Here is a 17,223-nt window from a genome sequence, read left to right as displayed (position 1 = left end):
CTTCTCATCTTACTCTCCACCATTCTTCTTTGTCTATAATTTTTACTTCGTCCCATAATGGTAGATGGTTTCCCTTTTCCTTCCAGATATGGTCAGCTATACCTGACTTTTCAATCACTCCATGTGCTACAGCTTTTCGATGTTCTTCTAACCGTACTTTCAGTGGACGACACCTTTGTTTTCCACATTGAATTTCATATACACAGTTCTTAGTCATGATTTTTTTTCTGTAAGGGGCTTGAATCTCACAAGCTGTTTCTGTAGAGTTGAATCACTCCTGAATACTGTCCTGATGTCATATGGATTACATATTCGTTGAAGTTTTTCAGACAAGCTCTTTATATATGGTATACAAACTATGATGAGTTTCTGAGTGGTGTCCTTTTGTGTCTGGTCCAGATTTTTTGGAGCGGATGTCATTCTCTCTGGATATTTGTTTCGGCGAAGGGTTTCTCTTAAACTGTCCATCTCCTCTTGATATGCACTGATGTTACTACATATTGCTTTTGCTCGGTGTTGTAAGCAATGAACGATTCCTTTCTTTACATTATATAGATGGTGGGAGTTGAAGTTTAGGTACTGCTCAATGAAAGTTGACTTTCAGTATACAGATAACATAAACCCCTGACCAGAGCATGTCATCAGCACATCTAGGAACAATAATTTGTTGTTATGTTCTTTTTCCATCGTGAACTGTATAGTTGGACAGATCAAGTTCACGTGGTCTAGTAATGTTTGAACATCTTCCTAATGGGGTCAGAGTATGAATGTGTCATCTACATATCGCAACCACATTGTTGGCTTTAGTGGTGTTGATCCTGATGCCATTTCCTCAAAGTATTCCATGTATACATTGACCAGTACTAGGGACAATGGTAGAATTTAATACGATATGGGAACCAATAATTATAAACAATAGATAATATATACAATTGATAAGTAAAAACATTAATATATATACATATACGTTAATATATAGTAGTAATTAGTAATAAATAGTGATATTTACAACTAGAAATAAAAATAGGTTTAAGGCTCCTAAAATACATATTAGAATTGTCCGCAAGGACTCGTGGTGCAGTGATTAGAGTACTTGGAAAAATCAATTGTAAAAGTGATATTCTCCAGAAGGTTGAAGGCGACCGAAAAATACAATTGCAAATTACTTACTATCCAGACATGGCTGACGGAACAAGAACATATTACCCCTGTGAACCAGGGTTCCACTCGAAAGTCCGTCCAAATTCCCAAGTTCGGCAGAAACAGTCCCGAGTTTGACAAGATACAAGAGGTTACATCGACCGAAGCATTGTGAATAGTCCAATGAATCCCAATAATATGAATAACCAATCCTCATCTCAAAAATTCAAAAACGTTTGGATCAATGTAACCTCTGACTTTTTCCGAGTTCGACAAGATACACCTGAAGTAGGTCGGAGGTTGCATAGATGTTGTGAAAATGACGCTCAAGATGAGAACATTAATCTGAAGAATCCAAATAATACGAAACCACTTTTTGAGGTGAGATTTGAAAAATAGTTGTGCTTCTTCATTATAATAGCAAAAGTCGAAAAAATGAATTTTCATGAAGAACCAATGCTATCTACCCAATTCTCATGTTACAATTAGTTATATACTGGCTGGCCGGTCAGCGTTGCCCAGTCATACAATATGTTTAAACATGATATTTTAATTTATACAGATTGTGTATGTATTATTATAGAATCAATCATTTATTGATTATTATATATTATAATAATAGGAATAATTTACCCGATGGACTAATTCGCAAAACAAATTTTAAAAAAAAATAATGTCACTTATCAAATTCCACCTGTATTTGTTTACGATATCACATCAGCTGATATTTGGACTTGACGATCTTAAACAGTCTTTCTTCTCTTATATATAAAAAAAGAATTTTTATCTATAAGCGAAGAAAGGCTATTTTTAAGATCAGATTTTTTCGATTTTCAATACTTAGCAAATGAATTTCTGTATAAAACATATCCAAGAACACTGCCAGGCATATAAATTACCTTTGTGTGAAATTTGCAAAAGATAGGTTTAGTTGTTTCCGAACCTATAAGGAAGGAACTTACCCACACACACACACACACACACACACACACACACACACACACACACACACATAAAGTGACTTTTATATAATAGTACAGATTACAGCATTAATAAAGAAAACATGTACTTTGAAGATTTCATAAATCAGTGATATCCGCCATTACTTGTAATGAGATGGACTGAGTTACTTCCCCTGACTTCATACTGTTCATTTGTATAAACTTGAAATTTATTTTAAAAATTATCTTCATTGATAATTAATTTTCCATCTCATCGTTTTTCTTAATTTTTGGATATGTTACTTCATTCGACATGACAGTTAAGTAGATATCATTGGTTTTACTTGAAATTTAATATTTTAATTTTTGAACTTCGCTATTATAACGAAAATGCCCCAAAGGAGTTCTCAGAGTTTTGTTCTTGGGAGCGAGAAAGCAACGACACAATTTAAAAATGTAGTCCACCGAATTGTAAGACTTCTCTCTCCCATCTCAAAATAAAGAGCTAGCGAAGAGAACTTGGTGATGTGTTTCTGAACCATTGTGTCAAAGTTTGGAATAAACTCAACTGTATCATAAAAAAAAGAACAGAGAAGAATTAGTGTTTTCATCGTGCATGAAAAACGATTCTTTTGCAGAGAAAGATCGGATGGAGAGAACATCGATGCAATTGCAAGGCAGCTCAAGGGGCACACGGCCATGAGAGAATGAAGAGAAACAAACTAAGGTATTTGTCCGAACGACTAGATGAACTATCTGTTAACTGTGCTAAATGCTTGTGTGGTCAAAAATTGTTGATATGGCGTTATCCATTAATATCTATATGCATGCATAAAAGAAAGACAATCACAGGCTTGGATTAACTGTCTGTTAACTGAGTTCTTGAAAATATATGTAACTGTTGATTTAATGGCGGTAATTTGACAGTTTAACTTGGTGTACTCTTCAGTTATGAAGATGGAAAAGTTGAACAACACAGTGACTGAAAGATTATCGTACCCATTAATAACAGTTCTGATTTGTATTTTTCAGTAGTGACTTTAAATAAAATACTTACGTCCATTTATAATATAAATCTCACCTGTCTGTTTAAATGTATTTATGTATGTATGTATGTATGTATGTATGTCAACATCATTGGATGCAGCAGTCGCCGCAGGTTTTATATCAGGGTTTTCCTTCTCCTAGAGAGGTTGCCTTCACTACGGCTTACAGAGCCCTCTCCACCCATCATGCCATTTGATCCATGACTGGGACTTGAGTTGCTGGGCACCAGAGCATATTCCACACGTCGGTGGGTCATGTATGCTGCAGCTTACAGGGCCTAAGCTCCTCTGGAGGTTTCTGTCAGGGTTACCTCACCTTTAGCCTTTGGTTAAAAGACCCTTGACCCACAAGGCAGTGGAGGTCCAGTTATATGGTGCAGGCCACTCACCGTTCATCAGAGCCCCATCTGCGTGGCAGTGGTCACGATATGCACGTGGGGTTGATTTGTCTTGGAGAAGCACAGTATGACGCTAAGACATCAGTGTGCTTTTCACACACGTCCACACCAGACCTTGGCCACCGGTTGTTCAGAGAGTGGGATTGTCTCAGTGCAAAGTCTTTCCTCACTATAAAAAGCTTCAAGCACAGGCATTACTTGATATGTAATGGAATACACATTTTACCATCAGTGTGTATTTCGATAACAAAAAGGCTGGCTGTAGCCTAAAATGGCAAACAGACACTCAATGAGGACTGATGCATATATGGGCGTCAATGGAAATAACGGCCCTGGAACATCCAAGTTCGGGGCACCACAGCCTGGCCCCAGTCATCAGCAGATGTGCAGGACTGTAGAAGGTTCATAGAACTGACCGTTCAGCATGTGCTGCTAGTGGCACTCATGCCTGCCTCATTTGAGCCAGAGATGTATTTAGTAATGGCAATACTCGAGAATGAATTTGCTGCCATCATGTATGTATGTATGTATGTATGTATGTATGTATGTATGTGTGTATGTATGTATGTATGTATGTATTATGTATGTGTGTATGTATGTATGTATGTATGTATGTATGTATATCTGCCTAAAACTTTGGACAGAGGCGATGGATTTTCATTCACGAGATAGGTATGATTTTGAAGCTTGACATCTCGGATGACAAATATCGAAAAATTGGCCAAAAACATTAATTCCTTCATTCTAAATTGGGCAGTTTTCTACAAGGAGGGGTCGCTTTTTTGTGAGCCATTTTTGCAAGTCATCGTATCGGTTGGATTGACTTTGCCTAATTTTAATGTTCCAAACTTCCAGTCGCATCATGGAGTGGCAGTAAGACGTCAAATTTTCTTTCACTTTCTTTTCCGCCTCCGCGTCACGGGTTCGAACCTGCCTGCCTACGACCACATTTTTCTTTTATTTTTGCTCAACACACACCTTCAAACACCAGGCACCCAGGCTAGTTTACCTATGAATTGCAAATAAATATAATAAGTTAATAAATAAATATAACAAATTGGAACTGTTACAAACGGGGATGTTAATCTTTCAGTCACCGTGTTGTTCGACTTATCGACCTTCGTAACTGAAGAGTACAATGAGTTTAACTGCCAAATTAGTTAAATGACATATATGAATATGTGAGATATAAAGACTTGATATGCCATATCTTAGACTATAATAAAGTTTCCAGACATCATGAGTTCCTAATTTCTGCGGCTCAAGGCATTTTCTGATCATTTCAGTACACCTTCTCTGAGCTGCGGCTGTTACACTTTTAAAGTACAGTAAAAGATTTCTGTCTATTTTTATTTGACTTATGGTGGTTGAAATGGCAGAATACTTGCTACCTGTGTGCAATAGCAGCTACACAGGGCGAACTGAATGATTAAGAAGAATGGAGTTTACTATTGAATTTGTGTGTCAGGACAAATGCTTCTATGCTTGTTTTAACACATTTGATTACCCTATAGTTAATAATGAAGACAACGAAAAGAAGTCACATTTTAACTTTTAATAAACAACTTTATTTGTTATCCTCGTTAGTAGCATGTACCAGAGAGAAACGAGTTAGTAGAAGAGTTCAGGGTTTGTGCGTGCTTGTTTTTATAATAGTTCTTATTGTATCTGTGAAAAGAGTTTCTGATGTGAGGATGATGTAGATTAGATATCCGACAGGTCTGTGAATGAGAGAGAAAGTGGTTAATGTGTTGACGTGTTGTAGGAGCATGAGTCCGATAGTAGAGATGGGGCAAAGGGTTAGTGTCACGTGGTAAGAAAAAGTATGTGTGTGAAGCGCACGTGAAAGCAAGTTTTGACAATAGCCATGTTCGCTTGTGGTACTCACGTTAGCCTGGGCTAAAGGCCCAGGTGAATGTCTGCTGCCAGCAAAAGCCAGGAAGAAAAAGAAGGAAGTGTTGCTGATTTCACCTTTTATGTACTCAGTCACATGATTGAGAGCTGGCTTCTGATTGGACAAGCCAGATCGAAAATGGATTTCAAATCTCGAGCCGCGAGAATTAACTCCTGCTACTGTGCTTGTCGCAAGTTTGTCTGCTACAACCACCTTTGTGCACTGTTCAGCAGGGAGAGAAAAAGTTTTGCTCTAAGATGCATCTATGATGAAATATTTGAGGGATTCTCAATCAACACGTTGGTAATACCTGGCTGTTATGAGTAATGGTGTTTCGGTTTAAAGTAAACGGTTCAAAGTGATATCGACCTTTATGACAATGCGATCAGCGTTTCTGAATTTTTTAAATGATGATTTATAATCTATTATTTGTTCTCAATCTTGAGTGCTATTCACACAATGCCAAACTCAAGAATCTTTCTGTTGAACTCAGGAATCTGCACAGAATTTAAAACGAAACCTTTTATTCAATTCATGAGGATAGCATTCTCTCGTTCCATCAGCCATCACTGGCTTAAATAATTTGCAACAATAATAAGCAACAGTGAGCTTCGTCAGTACTAAAATGGGTGACCATTTGGAAATTCCATGTGTTCTCGGCTGATCTTGGCATTGTTTCTAGTTACCTTGGACTTTTCCTTGTCACTGGACTCAAGCAATGCTGATTCAGAAGAGATATGGTTGGAGATTGCGGAACCCTTGCCTTACAATTACACGTGTAACCACCCTTACAGGGGATATCCATTATCTTTCGAAACTGAACAGAGGCGTTTTTTTGTTTTTTTAAATAATTCACAATTATAAAGCTTTCTGAGTTCAACAGAAAGAGCTTACATCGACCAAAATGTTGTGTGAATAACTGTTAAGTTTTGAGACATTGTGTTGAACAAAGATGGCGGCGTAGTTCAGATCAGTAACCAAGATGGCGACCAAGAATCAAATGCGATCCGTCGTGTAGTTAACCTCTTAAGTTCTGAGATATTATGTTGAACAAAGATGACGGCGTAGTTCAGATCAGTAACCAAGATGGCGGCGTAGTTCAGATCAGTAACCAAGATGTCAGCGTAGTTCAGATCAGTAACCAAGATGGCGGCAAAAAATTAAATGCAGTCCGTGACGTAGCAAATGACGAACTGATTGAATCCAAAATTCGACAATTTTTATAATAATTTTGCAACGTTTTCATTGGTTGTTTAACACAGCCGTTGGTTATAAAAATGATTGGCGAATCCATTCGTCTCATACCCCCCATCACAAGTCAAAAACATTTTACAAGATGATAACTGTAGTCTGAAGAATCCAAATAAGATGAATAGGCTATAGACATCTGTCACAGTGTTGTCAAGAATAGGTTAAGAAGTGAGGCCTGCTGGTCCTCAACATATAGAAAGTTACAATTTGTGAAAGGGAATGTGCAGTTGAGAAGCTATGTGTGCTGTAATCAGTTGGTTCTGTATAACTGAGCAAATGAATCAATCTTAGTGGTGGGCATTAAAGTATAGCAGCCATAAATAAAGACTTATTTTCGCATACAGAGAAATGTCCCTGTTAGGTGATTTGGTTATACACTGACAAAATTAGCTTGCAAGGTGCATTGATTTCATATGTACTCCTGAAAAACTATTTCAGTCCCTTTGGGAATCACAGTCAGTCAGTAGAGAGATCCTGAAAGCAATAAGGAAAGATGTCCTCGCCTCTCTTTCTTCTGATTCTGTCCACTGAAACATTGACTATCTTCGCCTGAAGATAACTGCTGACCAACCTTCAACAGTTCAAAGAAATTTCTATATTTCCCTTCTCCACTTGGACACTGTCCAACTTTCTTCCACCTCGTATGCCAAACAGTGTAGGGAATTGAATAAATCTTTCTGTTGTTATAAAAAAAGTTTCTTTGGTGCTTGTTAAGATTGAATCAACAGATCGATCTTTTTAAGCAAAAACAATATTACGTACTTAATTGTCATGTCGAAAATAGTAATATATCCAAAAATGACGAAAATTCATCAAGTAGAAAGTTATTTATGGGTAAAAGTAATTTTTGCAGAAAATTTGGTAAAATTGCATTTTTCTTAGATGTTATAATAGTAAGCAATGCAGAGTTCACACACACAGGGGACATAATTCGAAACGCAAAATTTAGATTACACCGACATTCGTAGCCTATAACGATCGACTTCTTTTTACTAAAAACACAACAGCAGTTGTTCTACTCAATTAATTTGCGTAATTTTTTGGATATATTACTATTTTCTACATGATAATTAAGTACATAATATTGTTTTTGCTTCAAGTGTCACATATTAAAAAAAACGATCTGTCGACTCTATCTTAACAAGCTACGTTTTTTTTTTTTTTTTTCCAAAGTAAGAGTCAAAAACAGCGAAAAAGCAATAATAATATCTGGTATTGTTTTTTGCCGTTGCCATTGATGAAACGATCATGTATTAAACAGCCAACAATTTAGTTATCACTGTTAGGCCTGAACTAGGTGTATCAGAAAGTGGTCATTAAAAATGATGATCAGAACTTTAATAATTCAACTTACTATTTTTCGAAGCTTATAACTACTTGAAAAATGTAATTCAAACCCTAATTTTTTTTTCAATTAAAAGAGCAAAGACCAACTTTTTAAAAAGTAACAGGTTTAATAGCAAATTATGCAATATTTGTTTTTTTAAAGCGGTTTTCTTTAAAAAAATATAAAGAAAATCAACATATTTTGACTTTCTTATAAATATATATATATATTTCTTATAAATATATATATATTTATATATAAATGCCAAAAAATCACTTACCTAAAAAAAAAAAATACTATTAAATGGGTAGTTCCATTCTTCATTGTTAAGAATTTATCCATATTTATATTTTAAATTCCATATATTTTTTAAATAAAAGGATTTTTTAAAGCGAGGGTCGTAGAAAATCGCATTTTCGTAACGTGTTTTGCAGCAAGCTTAAAGAGCTGTTGCTGCTATTATGAAATTTATCAAATATGGATTCATCCAAGGGACATAAATAATGTCTCTTTTTTATTGCGTGTGTTAACTAAAATTAGTATTTTTCGTCTTCCGTCACAAAGGAAACGCACAAAGAAACGCACATTCACTTATGGCGGTTACCATAAAGTTTAACGATGTTTGAAAAAGGGTCACCATTTCGGTCGGTCCCCTTTTTGGTGCACCTCTGAAGTTAGAGAGAGAACAAGAGTGCTGAAAAAGAACGGTTGTGGAAAAGAAAACATCAGTTATAATTAAGTACGACGAGACTTTAGGATTGATGATGTTTTATAAAGGTTTCCAAGATATAGGGTACAAACAGGATGGTACATTTCTTTGATAAAAGTCTTTACCCAGGGAAACTGGTCCGTCATGTGTTGATGCTTCTCTCGTTTCCGCATGTCTGAGACAGATTTCTCCTTTGTATCTCCCTCCAACATAGTCCTCTATTCCGATTGGCTGAAACCTCTGGTGACGTTGAGAGAAAAAAGGAAGGGAAAAGTAGAAGAGTAGGGAGAAAGAGAGAAATAAGGGAAGCATACCGTAGCAGCATCATAGTAGTAGTTCACTACACACTTATAAGTTTTTCCCCTAAAACAAAAAATCCACTTCATCGATTTTTTTAAAAATTCTTTTAATGAAATAAATGAGTTTTTGATTGATATATTTTAATACTTCCTTATCGAATGAATTTTTTTTTTTTTTTTAATATCTAAAAAAGGAAAACATTGTGAAATGTTAAGTAGAGATAAAAGAAGAGTAAACAGGAATGCCTTTCGTAAAGGTTTTATCAACTTAAAAGTATACACGTGTTTTCGAGAATCAATATGGCGGAATCCTGAATTCCGGCCAAGGGGAATAACTACGATCCTTTATTTCCGGAAGAGTCAAAGCAATTTATTCTAACATTTTCCCCTTCAACAATAATTAAGTATGGAATTACAGAAGTTAAATTTAGTCTGTTCAGTACTAGGTTAAGAAGTCCTTATATTTACTTGAAAATCGTCGCATTCTGGACGATCTCCGCACTGACTCACAGGGATTTTGGGCCTTAGCATCCACATCTTGGGGAGCATTGATATTTTCAGGATCAGGTAAGGGATTCTTCCCCTTCACGTAGGTATTGTTTTTGTCAGGTGGCGGTTCTTTAGGGGCTTCAGGGTTTGCAGAATTGTTTTCATTGTGTTGGTCTTCTTGATTTGAGGAGTTAGGAGCCAGGTCTTGCACATTGACAGTAGTTTCCGCACCAGAGGGTAGTCATACATGGGCATAGTAGGGGTTGATGTCTAATAGGGTAGCAGGGGTTACCGGAGGGTCGAGCTTACTAGACTTAGTATGGTTTCTGACATATATTGGGCTTGGTTTCACCCAAGTGGGAACAGAAGTTCCAGAGGAAGATTTACGACTATATTTGAACATTCTGTCATGAGGAGTCGTATTAGTGGCAGTGCATAGTAACGACCTAATTGAATGGAGAGCGTTTGGTAGTATATCTTCCCAATGGGGCAGTTTTATGTTGCTAGAGTGTAAGATCATTTGGATGGCCTTCCATAAAGTTCCACTGAGTTTCTCAACTTGCCCATTACCCTCAGGATGGTATCTACTTGTTTTAGAGGTGGCGATACCTTTGCCACGTAAGTAATCTTTGATTTCTTCTGCAAGGAAGTCGGCAGCCCGATCAGTGTGTATCATATCGGGCATACCAAAAATTGAAAATAGTTGGTTTAGGCAGTGGATCAAGGTTTTGCTAGTCATATCCTTACAGGGGAAGGCAAAGGGAAAGCGAGTATATTCATCAATTATAGTGAGTAAGTATTTGTTACTACGCACAGAAGTAGGTAAAGGGCCTTTAAAGTTGATGCTTAATCGCTGGAAAGGTAATATAGCCTGTATGAGTGTTCCTTTGTTACAACTGGCAAATTTAGGTTTCAGATACTGACAGGAGGAACACGAGTCTGTTATATTTTTAATTTGTTCTAAAGAGAAAGGAAGGTTTCTTGTCCTGATGAAGTGGCTGAGTCGCGTGACACCAGGATGGTATAGTGTAACATGCAAGTCGCAGAGATCTTGCAAAGTGTGCATTAATGCAGAGATGCGAGAAAATGTGTCAGCAGCTGTATTTTCCATTCCTAGACGGTAAACAATACTGAATTTTAATTGTGACAGTTCGATCTGCCAACGACATATCTTATCATTTTTAAATTTAGATTTCCTCTTATTATCAAACATAAAACTGATGCTCTTTTGATCTGTAATAACTTTGAAATGTCTCCTAAGTAGGAAATGTCGCCACTTTCGGAGAGCTTCGACAATCGCAGCAGCTTCTTTTTCGACAGCATGATGTCTAATCTCGTTCGGGTTTAGCGTCCAAGAAAAGAATGCAACAGGTCTACCCTGTTGGTTAAGAGTAGCAGCAATGCAGTAATTACTGGCATCAGTTTCTACTACAAATTCTTTATCCGGGTCAACAGTTATAAGGGTAGCATTTCTTAAGTCGGTCTTCAGCATCTGAAAAGAATTTAGAATAGACGAGGGCAGTGGAAACTCCTTGTTATGGTTGAGAGGCAGTATCTTATCAGAAAAGTTTCGAATGAATTTACTATAGTAAGAGAACATATCAATTATTCGTTTTTGAGGTCGGAAATTTAGAGGCGGTGTTATTTCAAGGTGTGGTTTTAGCTTCAGGTAATCAGGAGCAATTTGATTGTTCTGGATTGTGTAACCAAGAAGTGTGATAGAAATAGCAGAAATGATGCTCTTACTTTGGTTAAGCGTGATGTTGTATCTTTTTGCTACATTATAAAACCTTTGAAGGTTGTAGTCATGCTCTTTTTGATTCTTTCCACATATTGTGAAATTGTTTACATACACAAAAGTGTCTGTTAATTTTTCTTTTCTACAATGCCATCGATGCATCTTTGAAAGGCACTTACTCCGTTAATGACGCCAAAAGGGATACGAGTAAATTGGTAAAGTTTTACATTTGCTTCAAATGCTGTGTATTTCGGATCGGCGTGACTAATTGGGAATTTGATGGTAAGCAGACTTCAGGTCGAGTGTTGTAAAAACATTGTATCGAGCTATATCATCAATCATTTTATTAATGTTCAGCATGGGATAGGCATCCAGTTCTGTAAATCTATTTATGGTGTCACTGTAGTCGACCACCATTCTTTTTTTTTGATTCTCGTTGGAGGTCACTAAAACTTGGGCTCGCCAAGGAGATATAGAGGGTTCTATTATGCCTTTCCTCAACATTCTGGCAGTTTCCTCTCTAATAAATATGTTGTCAGTGAATGAGTGACGACGAGATTTGGTGGCAAAAGGGGCTGTTCGTGTAGAAAGATGAGAGAAAAGGGGAGGAGGAGAAATTTTGATACATGGAAAACTGTCCCTCTTACCCATTGCTCCGATAACAAGTTCTTCCCCGGGACCATCGAATTTCAGGGTCACAGTTTTATATTGTTTTAGGAGGTCTTTTCTGATAATCATATCAATGAACAGGTCCTTAATTACTTCCACTGTCATGGCGTGGTGGTTTTTACTGTTTAGAGAGATGTCAACACTAGTTTTGCCGATGATTTTGGCATGATGATTAGGGTCCGCCAATGCTATGGTTTTCTGTTTGGGAATAATAAAAAGTTTCAGCTTCCTTGCTGTATTTTTGCTGATAAACGTCCCCGTGCTGCCGGAGTCTACCATAGTGTTCACTACTTGCCCATTTATCTTGCATTTCGTGTATGTAATGTCTTTGGCACCCGTTCCTAATCAGGAGAGATTGGGTGGGGGGAGTCCGGGTCATATAACACAACAGCAGTGGAAGAGGAAGATTTATATACCTTCGCCCAATGGCTATTTTTCTTACATTTCCTACACTCAGCGTTACGCGCAGGACACATTGTCTGTGAATGTCGTGTGTTCCCACAGAAGAAACAAATTCCTTTTGGTAGGGTATTTCCTTTTATAGCAGCTAAGGGAGTGTCTTCTGGTTCAATTATTGTAGCGGCTACGTTCAGGTGGTTATCGAAGCTTCTCCACTTGTTCTAGAGACCTAGCCATTGTAAAGGTCTCTTGTAGAGTTGAGAATGGTTTTTCGAGTAGGCGCTGACGAATAGATGAGAAGGAGATGCCGCTAATGAAAGCATCATGGATATATTGCTTTTTGTTCTCCTCAGCATTTACTGCTTTAAATTCACAAGATTTGGCAAGTACTTCCAGTTGTTGCATGAAATCGTCGATAGTTTGTGCCGGTTTCTGTTTATTCGTCAGAAGTTGATGTCGGTTAAATATAACGTCTGCCGGTTTTATGTAAACAGCATCTAGCGTTTCTATGGTGCCGTTGTAATTTGTACCATCGTTTATTATTTTGAATATTGTCGCTGAGACTGAATTAATCAAGGCAAAGAGATTTTGTGCATTATTTTCTATTTCCCCGTTGTTTAAAGTGCGTAAGTAATACTCGAACGTCAATTTCCAGTATTTATAGATTTTTTCCAAATTCGGAGCTGTTTGGTTCTATGTTGAATCTGTTCGGCCGCAGTAGTTTGTCCATTTTTTTTTCTGTTGTTTGTTTGCTTACTTTTTTTTCTAAGTTGATAAAATTGAAATAAGTAGAGATAAAAGAAGAGTAAACAGGAATGCCTTTCATAAAGGTTTTATCAACTTAAAAGTATACACATGTTTTCGAGAATCAATATGGCGGAATCGTTAATTCTGGCCAAGGGGAATAACTACGATCCTTTATTTCAGGAAGCGGCAAAACAATTTATTCTGTACGAGCCTTTTTCAAGTCTCACACAAAACACACGCATTCATATTTCAAGCTGTCATATACATACGCGCACACAAACATACGCGCCCACGTCCACACATGTACACTTATTCACGTTCGCGTACATACACTCACATTCACGTATATATACACACACACTTACGTATACACATGTACTCACACACGCGAACACGAACACGCACATGGACGACGTCACTTCCGCTTTCTAAGGAAATACACATGCGCAAAATACACTCTGGAAACGAGTATAAAACAAGGCGATAAACTGTTTCTAACTCGCTTTAGATCCACCCTCAACGAGAGAGGTTGGGCTAACAAGCCGCCGCCGTTTCGGCGCACACGCACGCGTACCTCACGCCCACTTCCTACTATGTATGGGGCACGAGCTAAAGACTGTATGTATACATTCTCACTCTTTCTCTCTCCATCTACTACTGGCCACTAAGAACACCTTCGCGTAGCTGACTACTAACTGATGACAACTCTAATATCCTCTTCTTTGTCTACACGCTGGACTACCATTCTCAATTTTCCTACAACATTTATTTCTCTTCCCACGTGCGAACAAACAATAGTGACCCGAACTAGAGATGAAAACACATTTCCTATTCTTGCTACAACACCAGTCCTGTAACGAACATGGGTTACATACACGCGGACATGTTATAACTAAAACGTTCATTTCTTTCAACAGCAAATAAACGACATTTATCTTATCCATTAATTGAGTCTTTGTTTCCTTCAATTCCCATTCGTTTCATTATTCTTTTGTAACGGGATTGGGGTATTTATATATCCTAGTCCCCTACAATTCTAACACATTGAATGAAATAGAAAAATTTGCCATCAGCGTCTGATATTTACTTGACGATATAAGCATAACATGAGTTTTCATATAAAAAAAAAAAAAAAATCAACGTGGTTTTTTAAAAAAAAAGGTTTTACACTTTGGACTTTACAGTTTTCCAAAAAAACAATTCTTTTTTTTTTGTTTTAAATTAGAATATTTTCTTTATTGATCTTTTATCTTTTAATTTGTGATTTATAAAACTTTGGTACATAAATTAATTATTAAAATTTTAATAGACATTTCAAAATGGGGGGTTGAATTTGAAAAAAAAAAAACGTTTGTCTAAAATATTATATTTGGTTTATTGGAAAGAGCATAAAATTTTACATTGACCCTGAAAATATCGTAAAAATTGAACCAATAGAGAAATTTTGATAAATTTTTAAAGTTTAAAAATTGAAAAATATTTAACTCGTAAAATTTAATTGATTTTATTACGTAAAAGAATGGCTGCATGAAGGCACGCCAGCAATAAACACTGTTTTTTTTTTTTTTTAAATAAAAAAATAATATTTCTATTATTTTTTAAACAACTTTAATAGTTTATTTTGGAAGTATATTCCATACAGAAAATAAACAACCTACTTTAAAAAGAGAAATTACGAGTTTTTTATATTTTATTTGCAGTTTCCTGTTAGGCATGTCAAAAATTCCTCCAAATTTCTGATACACCTAGGCCTGTACCACTTTCCTTTTCAAAAACTTCTACTAAAAACGTCCTGATGACTAAGAAGTTCTGAAGGCAGCATAGAAACATTCAAGTTCCTAACGTATTCTTTGCTGATATTATTAAATTTTTGTTGTGACTCCTCCTCCTCCTCCTCCTCCTCCTCCTCCTCAGCGTCTTCTATGATTGCTGGCAATGATACTCAAGCGAAGACATTCCCAGTCGAAACATGGAGTCAAATGTTTAGTAACAATCCGATCATATAGATCTCTTTTAACTTCTTGCTCAAGCGTTTGATCAATATCATCTTCAGTTTCTCCAGGTAGCTTTCTCTTTCTTCTAATCAGAATTTTTTTGCACTTGGTTTTACTTAGATACTTAGATGAATCGAGTCAGACACCAGAGCGTCTTTGCTTTGGTTAAAGAGAACTTTGGCTGTTTCCATGCGAGTTACGCAAACATCCAAACCAATGCTCTGTTCTTGGACTTGCTTTTGGATCCGATTCGTGTGTGTGTGTGTGTGTGTGTGTGTGTGTGTGTGTGTGTGTGTGTGTGTGTGTGTGTGTGTGTTTTGTAGGTGTGTGTGTGTTTTGTAGGTTATGGGGTATGTGTTCAGTACGTGCTCCCATATGTGGAGGTATACATTTAATATCAAGAAACGATAGGGGAAGGGAGCGATAGCATGTAAAGGTAGACAGGATGTAAAGGTATGGAATTATGGGATATGAATAGAGAGGGAAGGAGGTTCTTAAAATAGAGGACAGAAGTTAGGTCAGTATATATCAGAAAGAGCAATAGAATTACAAAGCAGTATTAAATAAAATATAAATCATAAAATAATAAATAAATAATAAAACAAATAAGGAATAAAAACCTACCATGGAAAACCCCTTAACCACATTACATACCTACCACTTATATCCACTATGTAATATCCACAGTTTTCTTTCTATATAACATTAATTACTGTAGTTTTCTTTTCTTCCTTCCTCCACATTTACAATGGTTTCACCCTATTCCTCTCACACCTCATTATTTTACCCCTAATGTAATTATCGCTAGACGTCACTAATATGTTACATAACACCTTCTCTCCTCTCCTGACGAGAAGCATTAGGCTTCAAAATACCTAGATATGAAGAGCATATTTATTCTACACTTCTAATTGATGTAATCTTCCTATTGAATCAATGATTTAATTTATATGTATTAGTATATATTTTTATATTGTCGTTTTTTTTTATTTTTCCTTATATATATATATATATATATATATATATATATATAGCATAATATTTTTCTAATAAATATTAACAAGCATTTTTACAGACACTAATGTTTCATGCTTACGCAATTATCAGTGTATGAAGTGATAATTACTGCTGATCATGAAAACCTGAACCCAGTCACAAAGCCATCCTAGATTTCATAGGCTAGTATCTTACCTCAAGGCCACCGGCAATTAATACAAGAATTAGCAAAATAGCAAATAGGGTCCTGAACAGAAGCGTGTGCTCTATCCCAACCATCATCAATGGACCTGAGGTAATCTCGTTAGCATCAGACGAAGCCAGACTTTTTGCATAGAACTTTGCAGCTAATTCTACCCAATGTGACCAAGGCCGCCAACCCCCATTATTTTCGCCTGTATCAGAAAACATGCTATGCAACATACAAATATCTGTGCATGATGCTGCCAAGCTAATCGAAAACTTTGATTCCAAGAAAGCAACTGGCCCTGACAGCATTACAATTATAGTGCTGACAAAGCTTCAACCAGAACTAGCTCCCATACTTACAAAGCTGTTTAAGCATTATCTTAAGGAGAATTGCTCCCCAACACCATGGAAAACCTCATCAGTATGCCTCGTATTTAAGAATTCTGGTGATCTGTCATCTTCCTCTCAGTACAGACCAATTAATCTCCTGTGCATCATGAGTAAGTTGATGGAATCTGTGTTAAATAGAGAAGTAGCCAACCACCTCAGCAAAAATAATCTTTTTAGTGACATGCAATATGGTTTTTATTCTGCTAGATCTACAGCAGATGTGCTAATGGTTATATCTCATAGAATTAGTGAATCTCTTGATGGAGGCTTTCTTTCTAGGGCAATTGCTTTTGACATATCAAAGGCCTTTGATAGGGTATGCCATAAAGGTCTACTTCATAAAATATTCAGTTACTGTATAGTGGAAATGTTTTCTCAATTATTCAATCATTTCCGTCGGATAGGTTCATAAGATTAGTGGTTGATAAGTAGAAATCAGAAGCTCACAGTATTAATGCTGGCGTTCCTCAGGGGTCCATCCTGGGTTCAACTTTCTTCTTGATCTACATCAATGATCTTACAAATAACATCCTAAGATCATTCGTTGACATTTATGCTGACGATATGGCAACACATCAAAGACTGTAAATGACCAAGTTCTCTCTGA

This window comes from Euprymna scolopes, chromosome 23 (assembly GCF_053919585.1).
Source record: "Euprymna scolopes isolate OS-2025 chromosome 23, ASM5391958v1, whole genome shotgun sequence".
Classification (NCBI taxonomy): domain Eukaryota; kingdom Metazoa; phylum Mollusca; class Cephalopoda; order Sepiida; family Sepiolidae; genus Euprymna; species Euprymna scolopes.
This window is presented reverse-complemented; position numbering follows the sequence as displayed.